Source organism: Papaver somniferum, chromosome 10 (genome assembly GCF_003573695.1).
Source record: "Papaver somniferum cultivar HN1 chromosome 10, ASM357369v1, whole genome shotgun sequence".
In the NCBI taxonomy this organism is placed as follows: Eukaryota; Viridiplantae; Streptophyta; class Magnoliopsida; order Ranunculales; family Papaveraceae; genus Papaver; species Papaver somniferum.
The window spans coordinates 158,863,959-158,887,593 of NC_039367.1; the positions used below are offsets into that span (position 1 = coordinate 158,863,959).

General features: G+C 39.2%; 1 non-coding gene across 1 annotated transcript; it reads right to left on the bottom strand.

The window, feature by feature from the left end:
• Nucleotides 1-10,454: 10,454 nt before the first annotated feature.
• On the bottom strand, nucleotides 10,455-10,528 carry TRNAN-AUU. The gene has a single exon. It is a non-coding gene; the product is annotated as a tRNA-Asn (tRNA).
• Nucleotides 10,529-23,635: the final 13,107 nt, after the last annotated feature.

Genomic DNA, 23,635 nt, shown 5'->3' on the forward strand with positions numbered 1-23,635 from the left:
TCCTTCTTCTATTTCAAATATCTAATTCAACTCTACCATTAAATTCCCAGTTGTTGTTGATGAATGTGCTGATTCCGGATGTTTCATAACAGATATTGCTGCAGAGTTTTTTAATGAAGCACCATTTCCAGTCTAAAGGTTTCTTGGCTCTAATGTTGTCAAGATTTAAGAAAACCTTAGGGTAGAGATCTGCTTCAGGCATATTGAGGGTTTTGTTCATCTGATCAACAAGATTTTGAATGGTTGGGTTTGAGGAATTTGATGAGGAATCCATTTGTGGGTAGTAAACGGATATGAACCAGTAGGTATATTTACCAAAGTGTATTATAATAAGGCAGGGCCAGCAATGGAAGTGTGGGGGCATCAACCCAAGCTTTAATTTGAAAATGATTCTTGCAAATGTCAGTAAAGTTGGCCCTTTGAACATGATTGTGGGTTGTAATCAAGTTAGTCCAAATTGGTTTTGATAGATACCGATCTGTTGGTGTGGACATCACTTTGTAGTTCAGTTGGTGATAGCTGTTGCTGGATCTCGTGACTAATGGTTTCTGGCTCATGTACCTGCATACCAGGACAATTAAATTGCTATTTAAAGTGTTTAGGGATTCACCTTGTCCTTCCCATTGGGGGTAGTAGATACTAATTGTGTATTTTTCATAATGACTGAGAACGACTTGTCTAGCTGCATTTTGAAATGTTGACACAAGTTGGATTTGTTCTTTGTCTTTGATGAAGAGGTTGTCTTTTTATTGGTCCTTGGAGTTGCAGTTGAAGTGGTCCTTGTACTTGCTGTTGGAAGTATTTGAGCTAGACTTGTAGACGTTATCCAACTGGGTTAGGAAACTAATCAGCCAGCTCCTTTATTGCTCTAACCAATCCAGTGAAAGTTTTCCCTCATGATGCATGCCTATTATTGTTGAGAATTTTTGAGTCATCTTGATTGTTTCAGCTTGCATCTGAGTGGCTGAAAGGTTCTGAGTCATTTCGAAAGTTTGAGATAGTTTTTGTATCTGGTCTTGTCGGGTGGGTATGTTGCATATCCATTAACTCAAAATCTGGTCCGTTGACGTGGAAAGAGAATTCTTGCCAGGTGTCTGTTGCCTCCTTGCATGGGCCAATGGTGGTTCTTTGCATGTAGTAGGCCAAGTAATGATGTCAGTAGGCTTGATCATGCGACTCAAGTTGCAAGACCGGGAGTTAATGTTGCAAGTCTGGTAACTCCCGAGGATTTTTGACGGTTGTGATTGAGAGGTTGTTTCTCTTCTTAAATTGATTAAAACCGCTGAGAAGGTAATTTCAATCAGTTTCTTGATCAGTTTTCTCTGAGAGAAAAGGAGTGTTCCTGTAAAATCATTCTATCGAACAACATTTCTATAGCAGTCTCCTCGTTGAAATCTCCAAGCAATAGGAGGATGGATGCAAATATGCGACCCCAGGAAAATGAGCATGAGAAGCAGAGAGGTGCCCAAGTCGAGCCTCAGGAAGAGCATACTGTTGAAATCCCTCAAATAGAGCAGGTAAAGTTCTTTGTAAATCAAGATATTCTTGGGTATAGTTTTAACTTCCATGCATTTAATCAATTTGAGTGATGTTTGTGGTCTGGTAATTGAAATTTGTAGGTTGTGACTGCAAGGATAAATGAAGGTTTTTCTGGCTATAACATGCATGAATTCAATAATACTTCTGGTGCGATGTATGGGAGAGCAGGTTTTGGAGGTAGGATGTCTGGTTTTAGAGGTGAGGGAGCAGTCAATGGTGAAAGGGTTGTGTATGCAACTGCAAGGAGAGGGAGACCACCGCAGCAGGTCAAGCAAGGCCGAATTCAGAATGGTGAACTTGTGGGTGTAAGGGATAGGTGGGTTGTGTTTTCTCTGCATCCCACAAAGGGCCGCCGGGTGATAAGGGAAGGCATTGTATTGGTAGATGATGAGAGGATTGTTTGTGGGGGAACTCAGCGGGGTTTCTTTTCTGCTCCTATACCCGATCCTGCCAAGGATCATATTCGGATCAACGCTACAATGCCACCTGAACCAGGTCAGATAACATTCCCCAATTTGTTCATTATTTCTCCCACACTCAGGCAGATGGCTCAGGATGTAGCCGAGGTGTCTCAGACTGGATCTGGAGAAGTCACACATCCTTTTGAAGCTCCTCGAGATGAGAATGTAATTCTTGGATTTGATTCTAGGATTGTTGGTCAAATCTACAGAGCTACAAAGGCTAGTGCTATGCGAGGAGAGGAGCCCCAGCTTCTTGTGTTGTCGGCTGATGACACTTTGCCTCCTGAAGCAGATGCAAGGGGTGTAGAGAGGGTGTATATAGCAGTGATGGTCATGGATGTGAGGGATGCTGCACTTGAGTCTGGGGGGACAAAAGCAGACTAAACAGGTAGGATTAGGCAAGCTGCACATGCTGAATTTAGTAGTACCAGATAAACTGAAACTTTTCTTTTAGTTTGATGCAGAAAAACAATGATGTTAACCAGTTTATGAATATATTTTAAGAATAATTTGGTAATGTGTAATACTATGTTCAGGTTATTATTTCTATTGAATGGAGAAGTAGTGCAATGCAGCTGATTCCTAGTTAGAAGCATGTTAAGAATTGGCCAATTTCCCCAAAATTGAAAGTCTTGAGTGCTAATAAGGTTCATAAAAAAGTCAGTATTAAGGATCTTGGTAGTACTAACAGGCAATAGAATGCATATGCTTTTGGTAAATTGTAGAAAAATCAAAATAGGTGCATAGAATAGAGAAACAAACAGATAGAAAGTTAAGTACTCACCTCCAGGCAGTTTAGTCAAAATAGCCAAATTAGTACACTGATACATACCAGGGGAAAAAGGTGTAGAAGTCCAGCTGATTCCACAAAGAGCTTTGATACTAGAGAAACTCAGACTAAGTTGTTGAGAATTTTGTCTAAAAATTACTTCTGCCTTTTCTAGGATGTGTATCTTACTTTGAGAATTTGAATTTGTAGAGGAACGGGGTAATTTAAATCTAGAAATTAGGGATTTAGTAGCAAGTTGCTTATGATAAGAAATTTCCAGTAAGACTGAAAGATGCTGTGGTAGACTAGATTGGGTATGGGTTTTTGAAAAAGAACCCAGAAAAGTTGAAACTGTGTTACACCTAGAAATGAAGATCAAAGCTTTAGTGCCATAACAATCAGGAGAAAAGCCAGAATGACCTTTGATGATTTGGGCATTGATTCTTGTTTGATACTTTTGTTTGTAAATTATGAATTCAGTGATTTGAGTGTTGCAGGTGATTTTTGAGATTTTTGTGATTTGAATGGGTTTTGTGATTCGAGTGGAATTTGAGATTTGTGTTGTGTTAGTAATGCAATTACAGTTCCAAATGTGAGATTTGTGAGTAGTGTTCATGGTTGGGGCTTGATATTAGATGAGAAAAATCATTTACAGAGAAAGATTGGAGGTTTCCGGCAAGAATTTAGGGATCGACGGCTAGAAAAAGCCGTCAAAAGAGACGTAAAGTAGCCGTTACGGGGTGGGGAGACAATTCAGGTGAAGGGGAGAGGAGGAGAGAGGGGAGAGCTCATTTTTGGTTGGTAATAGGAATGTTGCAATGATACTTATGTTCTATCATGTATACTTATGTTCACTATGCAAGTCCTTCCTGCCATTCGAAAAGTGTCGGATTCGATCAAATGGGTGAATCACGAGACAAATTGTAGCCTTAATACCAAACGTGATGTGATATGATTATATGACTGAAACATACTAGTACTACGTACCCATTCTTGAATAATAATCTAAGACCACTTGCTTGTCCATAAAACCTTTTCCCAACGATGGAAAAATTCGACGTTACTAAGAACACTTTAAAAAGATTGAAGACTGCCCCAATTTTTCATGACATCAATGTCAGCATTTTTTTAGGGAATCACTGACAACCGCGGAATAACAGATCTTGAGATATTATTATGAATAATAAGTAAACCAAGCACATGCAACTATAAAATACGAGAAAGATGAATCAACTCACAAGACACAAGATTTATAGTGGTTCGACCAATACATACAACTTGTATATATTGTCTACGTCCATTTTGAGCCGCACCAACTCAAATCCACTATGAAGAAAAACTATTACAACGTCGTGTGAATCCCCGCAAACCCTTGGTTACACCGCAACAATTACCCGACACGATAACCTTGTCTCTTGTTCCTCACCAATATGCTCTCACAACGAAACCCTAGCTTTAGCCCTAAAAGTTATACAAGAAATCTCTCACCGATCTCTTAATCGTTTTCTACACAATCTAATTCTACAAGGCCTAATTACCTATTTATATAGGTTACAAACTTATCCACCAAGAATCCTAAACGGTTTAGGAAACCCCTTCCCTAAATAACCACGACTAACTTTAGGAAATAATTAATTAGTCTTCAACAACTAACAATCTCCCACTTTGAAGACTCATTGATTGTCTTCAATTCTCCTTTTCTTCAACTTTGGATTGACGGTGCTAAAACATCTTCATGTCAGTGCGGCTCCCCTCCCAGATCCTCATTCTGAGAGACCAACTAAAGCCTTGCAGAGCTTTAGCTTGTCTGATATAACTCCCTTGGTAAACATATCCGCCGGATTCTTCGAACCAAGAATCTTCTCGAGCTTCAACTCTCCTTCTTCTAAGAGATCCCGAATGAAATGATAACTAAAATCTATATTCTTCATCCTAGCATGATAGGCTGAGTTCTTGGCTAAATGTATAGCGCTTTGACTGTTGCTAAACAGAACACTATCTCGATGCTCCTTGCCCAACTCAGCTAATGAGCCTTGTAACCAAATCATCTCCTTGCTCGCTTCTGTCACTGCTACGTACTCCGCTTCCGTAGTAGACAATGTTACCAACTTCTGTAACCGTGAGTTCCAACTCACTACAGCTGACCCTATAGTATAAACATACCCGGTCGTACTTCGCCTTTTATCTACATCACCTGCGAAGTCTGCATCCACATAACCCCTCAAGATAAAACCACCTCTTCCATAACACAATGGTATGTTTGTGTTACCTCTCAAATACCTGAGAATCCACTTCACAGCTTCCCAATGTTGTTTTCCCGGGTTGCTTGCATATCTACTCACTACTCCCACTGCATGTGCAATATCTGGTCTCGTGCACACTATCGCATACATTAGACTCCCAATAGTTGAAGAATATGGTACGTTAGTCATGTACTCCTTTTCTTCATTTGTCTTTGCACACTGCATGCTTGAAAGACGAATTTGACTTCCAAGTGGAGAGCTAACTGGTTTAACATTCTCCATATTGAACCTTTTCAACACCCGTTCAATATATTCAGCCTGACTAAGCATAAGAGTACCCTTAGCTTTGTCCCTTATGATCCTCATACCAATAATCTGCTTTGCTTCACCAAGATATTTCATAGAAAACTCACTTGCTAATTGTTTCTTCAAATTCTCAACTTCTTGTAGAGATGTTCCGGCAACCAACATATCATCCACATATAGTAGTAATATGATGTAGTAAAAATCATTCCTTTTGAAGTCACAATAATGATCTGCATTACACCATGAGTAACCACTTCTATGTATGAAGTTATCAAACTTCTTGTACCACTGTCTCGGGGCTTGTTTTAAACCATACAAACTCTTCTTTAGCTTGCACACCATCTCTTCCTTGCCTTTTACTATGAATCCTTCTGGCTACTTCATGTAAATTTCTTCATCTAGGTCACCATGAAGAAAACTTGTTTTTACATCCAACTGTTCAAGGTAGAGATCTTTAGAAGCCACTAGACTTAACACTACTTGTATAGTAGTCATCTTCACAACTGGAGAAAATATCTCATTGTAATTAACACCAGGTTTCTGCCGGAAACCTTTCACAACCAACCTCTCCTTTTAGCGAATTTATCCATTTGCTTCAGATTTCATCCGATAAACCCACTTGTTATGCAACGCATTCTTACCTCTTGGTAATTTTACTAACACCCAAGTGTCATTCTCCTCAAGTGAATTCATCTCATCTTCCATAGCAAGTTGACACTTGCCTGAATCATCAGCCACTAGTGCTTCTTTAATATCTTCAGGTTCACCTCCATCCGTAATTAATAGAATAGATAATTTAGAGCATACCTTGGGTTCGGTTTCGGAGTTCTTAACGATCTTCGCACTTCTTGTGGAACTGTAGGAGTAATTCCCACTGCAGCAGAAGTCCCTTCTTGTACTTCTCCGCCAACAGAAACATCGTGCTGTTCTTGTACCACACTTTTTCCAGAAATATCATCAATATCGATATACAACTCCTTATCGACGTTGCTTGACCTGACATCTTAAACTTGTGTTGTATTCCTGTCCTTGTACAACTAATTCTCATTAAAAGTGACATCTCTACTTCTAATAACTTTATGACCCTCATAGTCCCAAAGTTTATACCCAAAAGTGTCAATTCCATAACCAAGGAATATACACTTCTTTGCTTGAGCACCTATCTTAGACCTCTCACCGGTACTAAGATGAACATAACCAACACAACCAAAAAATTTCAAATAAGAAAGATTTACCTTTTTGCCAGTCCAAACCTCCTCTGATATTTTCATATCTAATGGACTACTAGGTGTCTTGGTAATTAGATAAGCAGCCGTCTCAGTTGCATGTGCCCAGAAGGTCTCGGGCAAACCAGACTGCAACCTCATGCACCTTGCACATGCATTTAACGTCCAATTCATACGTTCTGCTACTCCATTCTCCTGTGGTGTCCGTGGAACTGTCCTCTCCAAACGAATTCCATTTGTAGCACATAACTGTAAGAATTCTGTTTTGTCATACTCACCACCGTTGTCAGACCTAAAGGTGACATAATATTGGAATCCGCTGTGAGATACAACATAAATTGGTCCCCATACATCTGTGTGAACAAATCAAGTTTCGCACTTCTCAAGTATCTTCCTCCTCTGCTGAAACTAACCCGTTTTTGCTTTTCAAGAACACAATCTTCACAAAAACTCATATCAACAGATTTCACCTTAGGTAGATATCCTCCCGAACATAAAATCTTCATGTTCTTCTCACTCATGTGTAACGAACGTAGAGGAGGAACGTCAAAAGCAACAGCACGAGGCGGAGCCTGCGTACTCCTAATATCATCACGAGGACGAGACGCTGCGCGATCGAAGACTCTTCGGGAACCAGAAGGATTTGTCGGAGGAATCTCTTCCCTAGAAGACGAGGCCTTCTCTCCAGAAGAAACTCGACTCCGACGAACATCATCTTGAGACTCTCTACGCGGAGGAGATCTCGATAGGCCAGAACCAGGAGTCTGATAAGTAAGCCGCGGATGGTCAGACATGGCTGCGAAAAGATTAAAATCAAGAACAAGTTACACACATCCAAAAACATTACCAAAGATCAAAAAACCACATCAATAGCAATACACACACGATAACGCAGAAACCCTAAAATTAGTATACATGCTCAAAATTCCATAAAATTCATACCCTCAAAAACTCAAATACAAGCAAAACAGTGGCTTCCTTGATTTAAGATGAAGAACAGGGGAAAACTAGTATGCAAGCATCAGAAGAAGTTCTTCATCACAAACAAGGAACAACAGTAGCATAGAATTTAACATCACAGGTTCAATGAAGACTGACAGAGAATTTAAGATCACAGGTTCAATGAAGACTGACAGAGAATTTAAGATCACAGGTTCAATGAAGACTGACAGAGAATTTAAGGTCACGGGTTCAATGAAGACAGACAGAGAATTTAAGGGCTGAAAAACAAAGAATGAAAACTGCGAGAATGTTTAGGAAGAATGAAATTAATTTTCTTTCTCTCTTTAATATACCCGAAAGAAAGAGAAGGAAATTAATGGAGGAATGGGAAACGTGCCCGTTACATAAGCAGTTAATGCACGAATAAAAGACGTGCCCAAGTATCTAGGAGAAGTTATTAGGAGTGAGAAGAATATGCGACGATAGTTTTTCTTCAAGGCACCCATTAGACATTCAAGCCCGAAGAAAAGGGGAAAATTGTGTACACATATATCTCACTATCAGACACGTGTATATAAAAAGATACGTGGAAAGCATGCAGGCCAAAACATCAAAACATGATGCGCTACGAAACACCAAATAAACCCCGAGGAGTTACTTTATCTCATCCCCAAAAGAGAAGCTAAGATCAACGGTGGAGAGAAAGTTAGCTGACACGGACGGGACAGGGGCAGAAGACACATGTCTGACACTAGCAGACCCCTCAACTACCCACATTAAACACTCTGAGCAGTGTACGTGTCGATCAACCTGTGGAACGAGCGAGGATGCCTCTGCGGGATCAAGGGGCAAACGCAGACCTCTGCGTGATAGACGCAAGGACACAAGAAGATAAGGTTCCAACGGTCTTCAGAGATGGGTCCCACATTCTAACCTTATAAATACCCCGTCTCCACCAAGAGGAAGGGAGATCGGAAAAATCAGGAAGGGAAGGAGAGAGAGAGAGATTGCAAGTGTAAGTTAATCATTTAGAAGAGAGAAACATGTAAACCCAAAAGTCATTCGACTATTCGTGTAACCGTGAAGAATATAGTAAAACAACAAACCCCGTGGACCTAGGCCTTAGTGCTGAACCACGTAAACCTTGGTCTTATTTACATTTCAGCACTTTATATTTATTTATCCCCATGGATCTTTACTTATACGTTTTGTTTTCTTTGCTTGTACTTATATCCCGTGCGCAAACGCCTCGCATGGAGTTGTTAGATGAGGCCATGATAAAACCGAAGGTTTTGAGCCAATGAATCAACACTAGGATATCATCATCACAAATCTCTTTAGATGATGATGATTGATTGTGAGCATTCGGATCCCTTCGTGATTGTATTAAGGTCATGTTATTTAGTAGTTTCAAAGATCGGGTGAGTAATTTTGTGGCAAAATTCTTTAAAAAGAATAATTATGACCGCATTAAGGATTAAGCTATAACAAAAACAACAATCACCAGCCCGGGCCGTTACGGCAAGGGTCATATACTAGTGTTATACTAGGATGAAACCAGTATCATCCTGTTTTGGATCGGCGTAATCATTATTTTCATCCATGTTACATTAGGATAAAACCAGTATCACCTTTTTTTGAATTGAGCTGAAATAATTTTGATCCATGCTTATACTAGGTTCAAAATTGTTTCATCCTGTTTTGGATTAAGCTGAAACTATTTTCATCAAAGTATAACAGAGATGATAATGGTTTCATCATTTTTTTGAATCAAATTTTCTTAGTTGAGCAATTAGTGACTACTCGCGGGGGCAGAGCCAAGGGTTGAATAACCCTGGTCTAGCCCCCTAAAATTCCAAAAACTATCTTAAAGCCATTGATTTTATCCTATAATTTTTATTTAGCCCATCAATATTAAGTATATAATCCACTAATGTTTTTAGAATTTTTTTCTAGCCCCCCTCTATCCTAATACTTGGTTCCACCGCTGAGTCTAATACTTAATTTGCACTGTAATATGGCATATAATAGTGAAGATGAGTAGAATCAGGTATATACTTATAGGCAAGTGGCGGCAGTTGTTTTAAAGGTATGCTGCACTGCCCTCACTTGCGTTTAAAGTTTACAAGTAGAGTGCACGTGCGTTGCACGTCGGCCAACCTTAAGACGTGTAACCTTAATTTTTGTTCAAACGATGCCCGCTAAACTTACCAATAGTTTATCGAGTAACATTTTGAGAAGGAATCCAATGGATTTTAGGACGCCCTTCTAGCGTAGAGATATATGCCAGTAATAATTGGACTTTTACCATCTCTCTTACGGAATCAGAGTCGAAAACAATTGTCCGTAAAATTTAGCATTCTCCAAATACTGACCCTAAACTCATCGCTAAAATTCCCTAGAAAAACCCCAAGAACACATCAGGATAGCAACCTATCTTGTATTGAGATGTATGCAAATAAAACGGGCCAATTGCTATATATATGCTGTATATTGGGATTTATTCTCGGTAAACCCAGCATTTTCGGATAATTAATGAGGCAAGTATGTTGAACCTAGTGAAAAATACTCCCCCAAACGTGGCATCAAGGGACATAGGTGTTGTAACACACATGTTGGAGTGCGGCAGTTCCTCAATTCTAATGTTTTGTTCACTTGCCTCTCTGTCTCTTTAATCTCGTTTCCCTTTTTTTTAGGGAAATTCTCTCTACAAAGCTATTAGTAGTCTAGTTGAAGACCTGATAGAAAAATATCAGGTCATCCAAAATGTCGTCAATGCTCTGGGGCCTTCTCAGCTGAACTTGCACAGTAATTTGCAACCCCAGGCGTACCAATTTTTTGATGAACACTGTGGCACCGGTAACAAAGATCTCTTCCAACGCTATCAACAGTAAAATAAAACAAGAAAAAATAGTAAGGTAAGTTGCATAGTTGCTCCTGCTGGCAAAAAAAACTACAAATCATTTGTTGCTTTCATTGAGAGCTGAACTCAAAACCTCCTGCTTAATAAACGGGTGCTCTAACCAACTGAGCTATGAAAGCAGCTGTTAACCTGAGATAGGCCGCAGCTTACTGTAACATGACACTGTAGTCACGCACACTCATGGTGAAAATCTTGTAAGTAAAGAAGCACATACACGAATGCTGACATTGGTCATGGTGCATCAACATGCACGATATATCTTAAGCATATGGATATGCTGTTAAAATGTACTCTTACATCTTAGTTTAATATTGCCACCATTAGCCCTGGAGTGAAAATCGATGTGGATGCATCTATACTGTTGGAAAAAAATTGGGTTTCACAAAGGATGAATGAATCAGAGAAGAAAGTGTTGCACTCCAAAACTTTCAAGGCTTGTATAAATTTCTTTTAGACAAATATTTCTACCCTCCCAATAACAATTGGCGATTACAACAGGTATGCGAAATATTGCCTTCAGGATACAATGAAAGCCCTGCAACGAAAACTGAATTCAAGGTTTGTACCCCTTGATTCAATCAAGAACACACAAAGAGATTTCTGATTTCTGATGATGCTTTTTGAAACAGAGAAAACAGATTGATTTTTCTTATATGTTTAAACGAAACTGGGAGAAGCTATTTATAAAGGGTTTTGCACCTGTTGGGAATAGGTTTTTATTCGCCAACAGGTTTCTATTCACGAAACGTCGGGTTCCTTCATCAACAGACATCAATGGTGTCTTTTGGATTCGAAATTTTCGAACAGGCTTTTATCGGCCAAATAAAACCGTCAGTTCAAAAAATTCTTCCGGGGGCGTTGCCCCCTTGAAACCCCCACCAGGGGCGGTCTCCCCTGGACCCCCACGACCACAGCCTGGGGGGCGATGCCCCCCAGGACCCCCCTTTGGTAAGCGGTGTTGAAAATATTCCAACATTCTCCCCCTATTTTCAAAAACCATAAAACAAAGTTAAAACTTTTAAATCAGAGTGACTGCATCACCGAAGTGACTGCCTACGTACCCGAGTGGGATCAAGCCAACGTAGTTCAAGCACAATTGAGACTAAGCATCATCGTTGAAATCAACACATAAATGATAGGTATCTTTTGGATTTGAACCTTCACTTAGTGTAAGAAACTCAAAGCCTTATCGAGGTTCTATGGTGAAACCAGTCTTGAACCAAGTACCCCTTATGATAAAACCGGAGTCTCCACACATATTGATTTCATAAAATCATGTGTTCTGTAGCCAAGCACGTTAATGGCCATGTGCTTATATCCTTGTTCATGAGTCTTCTTTAGAGAACGGTCTTCTTCTCTTAGGAAACGGCCTTATTTCCATACTCATATAGGTAAGTCTCGAAGGTGTTTCTGCGATACACCTTTTACTAATCATAGACTCATTAAGGATTTACATCCATCCTATTTTCTTGCAGAAACCAGCACTAATAAGAAATGGGAAGTTTTTATATTAGTGCTCCATAATCTACTTCCATAACTTGTTGGTACCACATTGAACCTTGTTTATCCTTTTCAAAACATAGGTTGGGTTTCTGCTATGGGAGATCAAACTTCCTTCACAGACCTTAGTCCCATTTCTTTCCTTTTTATTGAAACCACTGAACTTGGTAGACTTTTCGTAAATGGGTCTGCCAAATTCCTCTTTGATTCAATAAAGTTAACCGTAACTACTCCCCTCTTGAGTAGTTGCCTAACCATGTAGTGTCTAAGACTTGCATGTCTAGACTTTCCATTATAAGTCTTATTAGAGACATTATAGATTGTAGCTTGATTATCACAATTAATCAAGACCGCCGGAGTTGGCTTCTTCCAAAAAGGAATCTCCATAAGTAGGTTTCTAAGCCAATCTGCCTCCTTACATGCATCAGTTAAAGCTATCAATTCTGACAACATTGTTGAATCAGAAATACAAGTCTGCTTCTTGGAACTCCAAGACACAGCAGCACCCCCTAATGTAAAAATCCATCCAGAAGTTGACTTGGAATTTGATTCTACATTGTTCCAGTTAGCATCGCTGTACCCCTCTAGTGCAGCGGGATAGCCTTGGTAATGCAAACCAAAATTTATTGTTCCTTTCAAGTAAGCCATAACTCTTGAAACTGCTTTCCAGTGTTCATATCCTGGATTACTTGAGAAACGACATAATATTCCCACGGCTTGGGCTATGTCCGGTCTTGTGCAATGCATAGCGTACATAAGACTCCCAATAACACTAGAATACTCAAGTTGAGCATGAGTACGGCCGGTGTTCTTCATTAACTTGATAGTATGGTCTAAAGGAGTAGGTGCTGGATTGTCATCAAAGTGACCATATTTCTTGAGAAATTTCTCAATATAATGAGATTGAGTTAAAACCAACTCATCTCCCTTTCTTAGGATCTTAATTCCCAAGATTACATCAGCCTCTCCTAAATCCTTCATATCAAAGTTAGAACTAAGAAACTTCTTTGTTTCTTCCACAACAGATATGTCAGACCCAAAGATTAACATATCATCAACATACAAACAGAGAATCACACAACCAGAACTATCATGCTTACTATAGATACATTTGTCCGCATCATTCACCACAAAACCATATGACAAAACTACTTTATCAAACTTCTCATGCCATTGCATAGGGGCTTGCTTCAAACCATAGAGAGATTTCACTAACTTGCAAACTTTCTTCTCTTGGCCTGGTGATATGAAACCTTCAGGTTGTTCCATATATATCTCTTCTTCTAAATCCCCATTTAGAAAAGCAGTTTTGACATCCATTTGATGCACAACCAACTTATGAATAGAAGCAAGTGCAATCAAGCAACGAATGGATGAGATGCGGGCAACAGGAGCATATGTATCAAAGTAATCAATACCATGTCTTTGTTTATAACCCTTGGCAACTAGCCTTGCCTTAAACTTATCAACTTCACCATCAGCTCTCAACTTTCTCTTGAATATCCATTTACTTCCTATTGCTTTAGCACCAGGAGGTAAATTTACTAATACCCAAGTCCCGTTAGTCAAAAGCGAATGCTTTTCATCATTGATGGCTTCTTTCCAGAAATTTGCATCTCTAGAACTCATGGCTTCAGCATAAGTTTTAGGGTCATCATCAGTATGCATAACATACTGGTTAACACTAAGAATTCTATTCTTATTTGCCTCTACAAGGTAATAAATAAAGTTTGGATCAGGCTTTTTCTCAATCCTTCCTCTCTTACTCCTTCTAGGTTCGATATCTTCAGTAGGCACTGAAATATCATTGTCATGAGTAGGAGAGGGATTTTCATCATTGTTATCAATCTCCATAGGTTCTAGATCAGGTAACAATGGATTCTCCATGGGTTGCATTTGAGAACTGTTCCTATTTAAGTTCTCAAAGAATTCCACATCTACAGATTCTATAATCTCAAAAGTGTCAAGGTTTATAAATCTGTAGGTGATACTATTAAGAGAGTATCCCACAAAAGCACATTTATAAGCCCTGTTTCCCAACTTTGGTCTTTTGGGATCAGGCTTTCGAACATATGCTAAACAACCCCAGACTTTAAGTCTTCTCAAGTTTGGTTTCCTCTTAAACCACAACTCATAAGGAGAAACACTCTTCTTTTTCAAAGGAATTCTATTCAAAATATAACATGCAGACAACATAGCTTCACCCCACAAAGAATTAGGCAAACCAGAACTTATAAGCATGCAATTAACCATATCAATCAAAGTTCTATTTTTCCTTTCAGCCATACCATTTTGTTGAGGTGTGTAAGGTGCAGTACGTTGATGAACTAAACCATGCTCTTGACAAAAGGAATTAAATTCAGTAGGAAAGTATTCACCACCACGATCAGAACGTAAAATCTTAATTTTGTGCTCTAATTGTGTCTCTACTTCTGCTTTATAAATCCTAAATTTATCAAAGACTTCATCCTTAGATTTCATTAAATATGTATAAGCATATCTAGTACTATCTTCTATAAAAGTGACATAATACTTATTTCCACCACGAGTGGCAGAACCATGCAAATCACCCACATCACTATGTACTAATTCAAGTAAGGAAGAATTTCGTACTACAGACTTATGGGAAATTCTAGTTATCTTTGCTTGCACACATATTTCACATTTAGAAGCATGATCAAAATTGCAATCAGAAATCAAGCCTAATCGATTCATGTTTCTAAGAGAACCATAATTCACATGCCCTAATCTACCATGCCATAAATTAACAGAGTCAACAATATAAGCAGAACCATTATTTATTAAATTAAGCTTAATCATCCCATTACAAGCATATCCTTGTCCAACAAACACACCATTTTTGGACAACACAAACTTATTAGACTCATAGGTCGTCTTGAATCCAGCCTTCATTACAAGGTCGCCGGAAACAAGGTTCTTCACGATGTCAGGGACATGTAAAACATTAGTAAGAGTCACAGTCTTTCCCGAAGTAAACGAGAGTTCAACAGTGCCTTTCCCAATAACTTTGCTGCGTTGACCGTTTGCGGAGACAACATCGTTTCCTTCTCCACTAACCGGTTCGTATGTCTTGTAAAGATTTCTATCCTTACAGATATGGATGGTTGCACCATTGTCGTACCACCATCCACCCCCAGTTTCAGCAACAGCATTGGCGGCTTGCACCACGATCACAAGTTTGTCATCGACCATATTTGCCTCCTTTTTCTGGTTCTGCTGTTGTTTCTTTTTGAGACGACAGTCACGAGCAAAATGGCCGGGTTTGTCACAGAAGTAGCAAGGGCCGACAGCGCCCTTCTTCTTACTCTTCTTGTTGGGATGCTTCTTAAACTGAGTATCATTCTTAGGTTTCAAGGAATTCGGTGTTTTAGATTCTTCTACGCTATTCACCTTAGAATGGTTTTCAGAATGTGGACTATCCTTAAGTTCTCGCTTACGAGAGTCCTCTTCTATGCGAAGATGACGTTGTAAGGCCTCTAAATCATAGTCAGTCTCAGCATGCTTAAGTTTCTTCTTATAACCATTCCAAGAAGGGGGGAGACGAGAAATAATAACCCCAACAACAAACGCAGAAACAAGATCAATTCCAGCATCCTTAAGTTGATTAACTATGAGTAAAAGTTCACTGACCTGGGCAATGATTGACTTACTGTCAACCATCTTAAAATCCATGAAATTGCAAATCAGGAATTTCTTGTTGCTTGCTTCAGAAATCTTGTATTTGTTGTCAAGCGCAGTCCACAATCCCTTTGCAGTCCCAATACTCCGATGTGCATTGTACACATGTTTGTCCAGAGCATTCAAAATATGACCACGACACATGAAATCATCTTCCTGACGCTGCTTTCGTCTAGCCTTCAATTCCTCAGTGTCATTGTCAGTTGCAGCAGGAATTTCCTCCAATCCATCTTCAAGTATGTACCACAACTTGATGGTGATCAGGAAAAACTTCACAGTCTCTTGCCAACGGGTAAAACCTTCACCATCAAAACGTTCCAATCGAGTAAAGGTTTGGTTCATCACTTGCAGAGATTGAGCAGTAGCATGCATTCGAATTCGAAGATTCACCCTCCATTGCCAGAAGATATTTGTCTAAAAACTGTTGGAAAAAAATTGGGTTTCACAAAGGATGAATGAATCAGAGAAGAAAGTGTTGCACTCCAAAACTTTCAAGGCTTGTATAAATTTCTTTTAGACAAATATTTCTACCCTCCCAATAACAATTGGCGATTACAACAGGTATGCGAAATATTGCCTTCAGGATACTATGAAGCCCTGCAACGAAAACTGAATTCAAGGTTTGTACCCCTTGATTCAATCAAGAACACACAAAGAGATTTCTGATTTCTGATGATGCTTTTTGAAACAGAGAAAACAGATTGATTTTTCTTATATGTTAAACGAAACTGGGAGAAGCTATTTATAAAGGGTTTTGCACCTGTTGGGAATAGGTTTTTATTCGCCAACAGGTTTCTATTCACGAAACGGGTTCCTTCATCAACAGACATCAATGGTGTCTTTTGGATTCGAAATTTTCGAACAGGCTTTTATCGGCCAAATAAAACCGTCAGTTCAAAAAATTCTTCCGGGGGCGTTGCCCCCTTGAAACCCCCACCAGGGGCGGTCTCCCTGGACCCCCACGACCACAGCCTGGGGGGCGATGCCCCCCAGGACCCCCCTTTGGTAGCGTTGAAAATATTCCAACATTCTCCCCCTATTTTCAAAAACCATAAAACAAAGTTAAAACTTTTAAATCAGAGTGACTGCATCACCGAAGTGACTGCCTACGTACCCGAGTGGGATCAAGCCAACGTAGTTCAAGCACAATTGAGACTAAGCATCATCGTTGAAATCAACACATAAATGATAGGTATCTTTTGGATTTGAACCTTCACTTAGTGTAAGAAACTCAAAGCCTTATCGAGGTTCTATGGTGAAACCAGTCTTGAACCAAGTACCCCTTATGATAAAACCGGAGTCTCCACACATATTGATTTCATAAAATCATGTGTTCTGTAGCCAAGCACGTTAATGGCCATGTGCTTATATCCTTGTTCATGAGTCTTCTTTAGAGAACGGTCTTCTTCTCTTAGGAAACGGCCTTATTTCCATACTCATATAGGTAAGTCTCGAAGGTGTTTCTGCGATACACCTTTTACTAATCATAGACTCATTAAGGATTTACATCCATCCTATTTTCTTGCAGAAACCAGCACTAATAAGAAATGGGAAGTTTTTATATTAGTGCTCCATAATCCACTCCATAACTTGTTGGTACCACATTGAACCTTGTTTATCCTTTTCAAAACATAGGTTGGGTTTCTGCTATGGGAGATCAAACTTCCTTCACAGACCTTAGTCCCATTTCTTTCCTTTTTATTGAAACCACTGAACTTGGTAGACTTTTCGTAAATGGGTCTGCCAAATTCCTCTTTGATTCAATAAAGTTAACCGTAACTACTCCCCTCTTGAGTAGTTGCCTAACCATGTAGTGTCTAAGACTTGCATGTCTAGACTTTCCATTATAAGTCTTATTAGAGACATTATAGATTGTAGCTTGATTATCACAATTAATCAAGACCGCCGGAGTTGGCTTCTTCCAAAAAGGAATTCCATAAGTAGGTTTCTAAGCCAATCTGCCTCCTTACATGCATCAGTTAAAGCTATCAATTCTGACAACATTGTTGAATCAGAAATACAAGTCTGCTTCTTGGAACTCCAAGACACAGCAGCACCCCCTAATGTAAAAATCCATCCAGAAGTTGACTTGGAATTTGATTCTACATTGTTCCAGTTAGCATCGCTGTACCCCTCTAGTGCAGCGGGATAGCCTTGGTAATGCAAACCAAAATTTATTGTTCCTTTCAAGTAAGCCATAACTCTTGAAACTGCTTTCCAGTGTTCATATCCTGGATTACTTGAGAAACGACATAATATTCCCACGGCTTGGGCTATGTCCGGTCTTGTGCAATGCATAGCGTACATAAGACTCCCAATAACACTAGAATACTCAAGTTGAGCATGAGTACGGCCGGTGTTCTTCATTAACTTGATAGTATGGTCTAAAGGAGTAGGTGCTGGATTGTCATCAAAGTGACCATATTTCTTGAGAAATTTCTCAATATAATGAGATTGAGTTAAAACCAACTCATCTCCCTTTCTTAGGATCTTAATTCCCAAGATTACATCAGCCTCTCCTAAATCCTTCATATCAAAGTTAGAACTAAGAAACTTCTTTGTTTCTTCCACAACAGATATGTCAGACCCAAAGATTAACATATCATCAACATACAAACAGAGAATCACACAACCAGAACTATCATGCTTACTATAGATACATTTGTCCGCATCATTCACCACAAAACCATATGACAAAACTACTTTATCAAACTTCTCATGCCATTGCATAGGGGCTTGCTTCAAACCATAGAGAGATTTCACTAACTTGCAAACTTTCTTCTCTTGGCCTGGTATATGAAACCTTCAGGTTGTTCCATATATATCTCTTCTTCTAAATCCCCATTTAGAAAAGCAGTTTTGACATCCATTTGATGCACAACCAACTTATGAATAGAAGCAAGTGCAATCAAGCAACGAATGGATGAGATGCGGGCAACAGGAGCATATGTATCAAAGTAATCAATACCATGTCTTTGTTTATAACCCTTGGCAACTAGCCTTGCCTTAAACTTATCAACTTCACCATCAGCTCTCAACTTTCTCTTGAATATCCATTTACTTCCTATTGCTTTAGCACCAGGAGGTAAATTTACTAATACCCAAGTCCCGTTAGTCAAAAGCGAATGCTTTTCATCATTGATGGCTTCTTTCCAGAAATTTGCATCTCTAGAACTCATGGCTTCAGCATAAGTTTTAGGGTCATCATCAGTATGCATAACATACTGGTTAACACTAAGAATTCTATTCTTATTTGCCTCTACAAGGTAATAAATAAAGTTTGGATCAGGCTTTTTCTCAATCCTTCCTCTCTTACTCCTTCTAGGTTCGATATCTTCAGTAGGCACTGAAATATCATTGTCATGAGTAGGAGAGGGATTTTCATCATTGTTATCAATCTCCATAGGTTCTAGATCAGGTAACAATGGATTCTCCATGGGTTGCATTTGAGAACTGTTCCTATTTAAGTTCTCAAAGAATTCCACATCTACAGATTCTATAATCTCAAAAGTGTCAAGGTTTATAAATCTGTAGGTGATACTATTAAGAGAGTATCCCACAAAAGCACATTTATAAGCCCTGTTTCCCAACTTTGGTCTTTTGGGATCAGGCTTTCGAACATATGCTAAACAACCCCAGACTTTAAGTCTTCTCAAGTTTGGTTTCCTCTTAAACCACAACTCATAAGGAGAAACACTCTTCTTTTTCAAAGGAATTCTATTCAAAATATAACATGCAGACAACATAGCTTCACCCCACAACAAAGAATTAGGCAAACCAGAACTTATAAGCATGCAATTAACCATATCAATCAAAGTTCTATTTTTCCTTTCAGCCATACCATTTTGTTGAGGTGTGTAAGGTGCAGTACGTTGATGAACTAAACCATGCTCTTGACAAAAGGAATTAAATTCAGTAGGAAAGTATTCACCACCACGATCAGAACGTAAAATCTTAATTTTGTGCTCTAATTGTGTCTCTACTTCTGCTTTATAAATCCTAAATTTATCAAAGACTTCATCCTTAGATTTCATTAAATATGTATAAGCATATCTAGTACTATCTTCTATAAAAGTGACATAATACTTATTTCCACCACGAGTGGCAGAACCATGCAAATCACCCACATCACTATGTACTAATTCAAGTAAGGAAGAATTTCGTACTACAGACTTATGGGAAATTCTAGTTATCTTTGCTTGCACACATATTTCACATTTAGAAGCATGATCAAAATTGCAATCAGAAATCAAGCCTAATCGATTCATGTTTCTAAGAGAACCATAATTCACATGCCCTAATCTACCATGCCATAAATTAACAGAGTCAACAATATAAGCAGAACCATTATTTATTAAATTAAGCTTAATCATCCCATTACAAGCATATCCTTGTCCAACAAACACACCATTTTTGGACAACACAAACTTATTAGACTCATAGGTCGTCTTGAATCCAGCCTTCATACAAGGTCGCCGGAAACAAGGTTCTTCACGATGTCAGGGACATGTAAAACATTAGTAAGAGTCACAGTCTTTCCCGAAGTAAACGAGAGTTCAACAGTGCCTTTCCCAATAACTTTGCTGCGTTGACCGTTTGCGGAGACAACATCGTTTCCTTCTCCACTAACCGGTTCGTATGTCTTGTAAAGATTTCTATCCTTACAGATATGGATGGTTGCACCATTGTCGTACCACCATCCACCCCCAGTTTCAGCAACAGCATTGGCGGCTTGCACCACGATCACAAGTTTGTCATCGACCATATTTGCCTCCTTTTTCTGGTTCTGCTGTTGTTTCTTTTTGAGACGACAGTCACGAGCAAAATGGCCGGGTTTGTCACAGAAGTAGCAAGGGCCGACAGCGCCCTTCTTCTTACTCTTCTTGTTGGGATGCTTCTTAAACTGAGTATCATTCTTAGGTTTCAAGGAATTCGGTGTTTTAGATTCTTCTACGCTATTCACCTTAGAATGGTTTTCAGAATGTGGACTATCCTTAAGTTCTCGCTTACGAGAGTCCTCTTCTATGCGAAGATGACGTTGTAAGGCCTCTAAATCATAGTCAGTCTCAGCATGCTTAAGTTTCTTCTTATAACCATTCCAAGAAGGGGGGAGACGAGAAATAATAACCCCAACAACAAACGCAGAAACAAGATCAATTCCAGCATCCTTAAGTGATTAACTATGAGTAAAAGTTCACTGACCTGGGCAATGATTGACTTACTGTCAACCATCTTAAAATCCATGAAATTGCAAATCAGGAATTTCTTGTTGCTTGCTTCAGAAATCTTGTATTTGTTGTCAAGCGCAGTCCACAATCCCTTTGCAGTCCCAATACTCCGATGTGCATTGTACACATGTTTGTCCAGAGCATTCAAAATATGACCACGACACATGAAATCATCTTCCTGACGCTGCTTTCGTCTAGCCTTCAATTCCTCAGTGTCATTGTCAGTTGCAGCAGGAATTTCCTCCAATCCATCTTCAAGTATGTACCACAACTTGATGGTGATCAGGAAAAACTTCACAGTCTCTTGCCAACGGGTAAAACCTTCACCATCAAAACGTTCCAATCGAGTAAAGGTTTGGTTCATCACTTGCAGAGATTGAGCAGTAGCATTCGAATTCGAAGATTCACCCTCCATTGCCAGAAGATATTTGTCTAAAAACTGTTGGAAAAAATTGGGTTTCACAAAGGATGAATGAATCAGAGAAGAAAGTGTTGCACTCCAAAACTTTCAAGGCTTGTATAAATTTCTTTTAGACAAATATTTCTACCCTCCCAATAACAATTGGCGATTACAACAGGTATGCGAAATATTGCCTTCAGGATACAATGAAAGCCCTGCAACGAAAACTGAATTCAAGGTTTGTACCCCTTGATTCAATCAAGAACACACAAAGAGATTTCTGATTTCTGATGATGCTTTTTGAAACAGAGAAAACAGATTGATTTTTCTTATATGTTTAAACGAAACTGGGAGAAGCTATTTATAAAGGGTTTTGCACCTGTTGGGAATAGGTTTTTATTCGCCAACAGGTTTCTATTCACGAAACGTCGGGTTCCTTCATCAACAGACATCAATGGTGTCTTTTGGATTCGAAATTTTCGAACAGGCTTTTATCGGCCAAATAAAACCGTCAGTTCAAAAAATTCTTCCGGGGGCGTTGCCCCCTTGAAACCCCCACCAGGGGCGGTCTCCCCTGGACCCCCACGACCACAGCCTGGGGGGCGATGCCCCCCAGGACCCCCCTTTGGTAAGCGGTGTTGAAAATATTCCAACATATACATGAAGGCGTAATTGTGCTTCCACTAATGCAAAACATGGAGATGGGGTCTCACTCCTTTATCAGTTGGATATATATCATCTGGAGCTAGTAACAAAGGTAAGCCGGATGTCTACATTGCTGACGGTTTGTGACCGATTGATTAAAAGAAGATAGATTCAAATACAGGACACATTGAGAATATATACCTAGAGTCCCAGACTCGATTCTCTAATTCTCTGATCTTCCATTACTCACGTGTGTTACATACACTGACCACTAGGACTGCCAACGGGTACTTGATTTCCCGGAACCGAACAGGATCCGGGTGTATCGGGTCCGGTTCCGGATTCTAAGATTGGATCCATTAACAAAATCACTACCCGACGGATACCCCACAGGTATCGGATACCCGAATATTCATCTTTTGCTTGTTAATTTTACTTAAAATAGAAATTTTTTGTATGGTTTCGTTTGAATTTTTTTCATTATTCGTTTATTTTCTTACTTTTAATGTTGATTAAAACATTTATATAGATATAATAATAATTTTATTTGAAAATTTATAAAATTCAAGCTAACATAGCAATTATAAAAATAGATTATCAAAAAATATAATTGAATTTTGAGGACCCGATAAATAATCGGACCCGACGGGTAATTAACGTTTTTAACGGGTCCGGTTCCGGGTCCATCAATTTAGGAACCCGACCCGGAATCGTCAGGACTCGGAACCGATTAAAATTAGCGGTTCCGGACCGGGTAGTATACTACCCGGAACCGATAGGACCCGTTGGCACCCTTACTGACCACCACTCTCACTGCACACGAGCCAAACACACGCTCACATTACACTGTGTTATTAGGAGTAACCAATTGTAACCGAAGCCAATTAATGGTTTTGCTTACAACCATGCGACCATCGAAGGGGATTAGTGCACGGCACAACCACTAGCAATCATTACACTGTGGTCATGTTTTATCATAACCACCACGACCACGGCACAACCACTAGCTCCATGCTCCATTGGCCTGTTATCAGATAATATTGATAAAACTTCTCATCAACCACATTAAGACCCCTATTTTAAAGAGAATTACGTATGGCTTCATTGGTGTCATATGCAATGCTCTGGAGTAGAAAATATTCAGTAACTCATTATTCTAGATCCAATATGCCGGCTGGAACCGATCAAAAAAAATAATAATATGCCGGCTGGATTTCGCTAATTCTATTTTTTTTCTTATCATGGCAGAAACTCATTGCCACATCCGAAAAACAAGAAATAAAAATTCGTCCTTATAGAGAATTACATGTCATATTTGACCTCCGAGCAGAGCAACGTTGTTAACTTGTAACCCAAGTGGTAAGAGCAAGTCTTATGGTGGAAGAGTTTCATCTTCCATCTTCCACGCCATCTCAGCATTTGGAACCGTGGATGGAAGTGCAAGTGTAGTGGTGGAATAGTGAAAACGCTATTCTTAATATCACTAAAAAAACGCTATTCTTAATAGCGCTAAAAAAACGCTATTAAGAATAGCGTTTTTTCCAGCCGTTAGATTTCAACAACTCATCCTAAATCTACGGACAAAAAAAAATCCTATTCTTAATAGCATTTTTTTAGCGCTATTAAGAATAGCGTTTAACGCTATTTTTATTGGCGTTCAGATGGATTCCACGAAACGGTGGAACCTTTCTTGGATTTTCTGTGGAAAATCCCAACTTGAAAGCCATTATCCTTGACATTCCATGGTTTTTCCA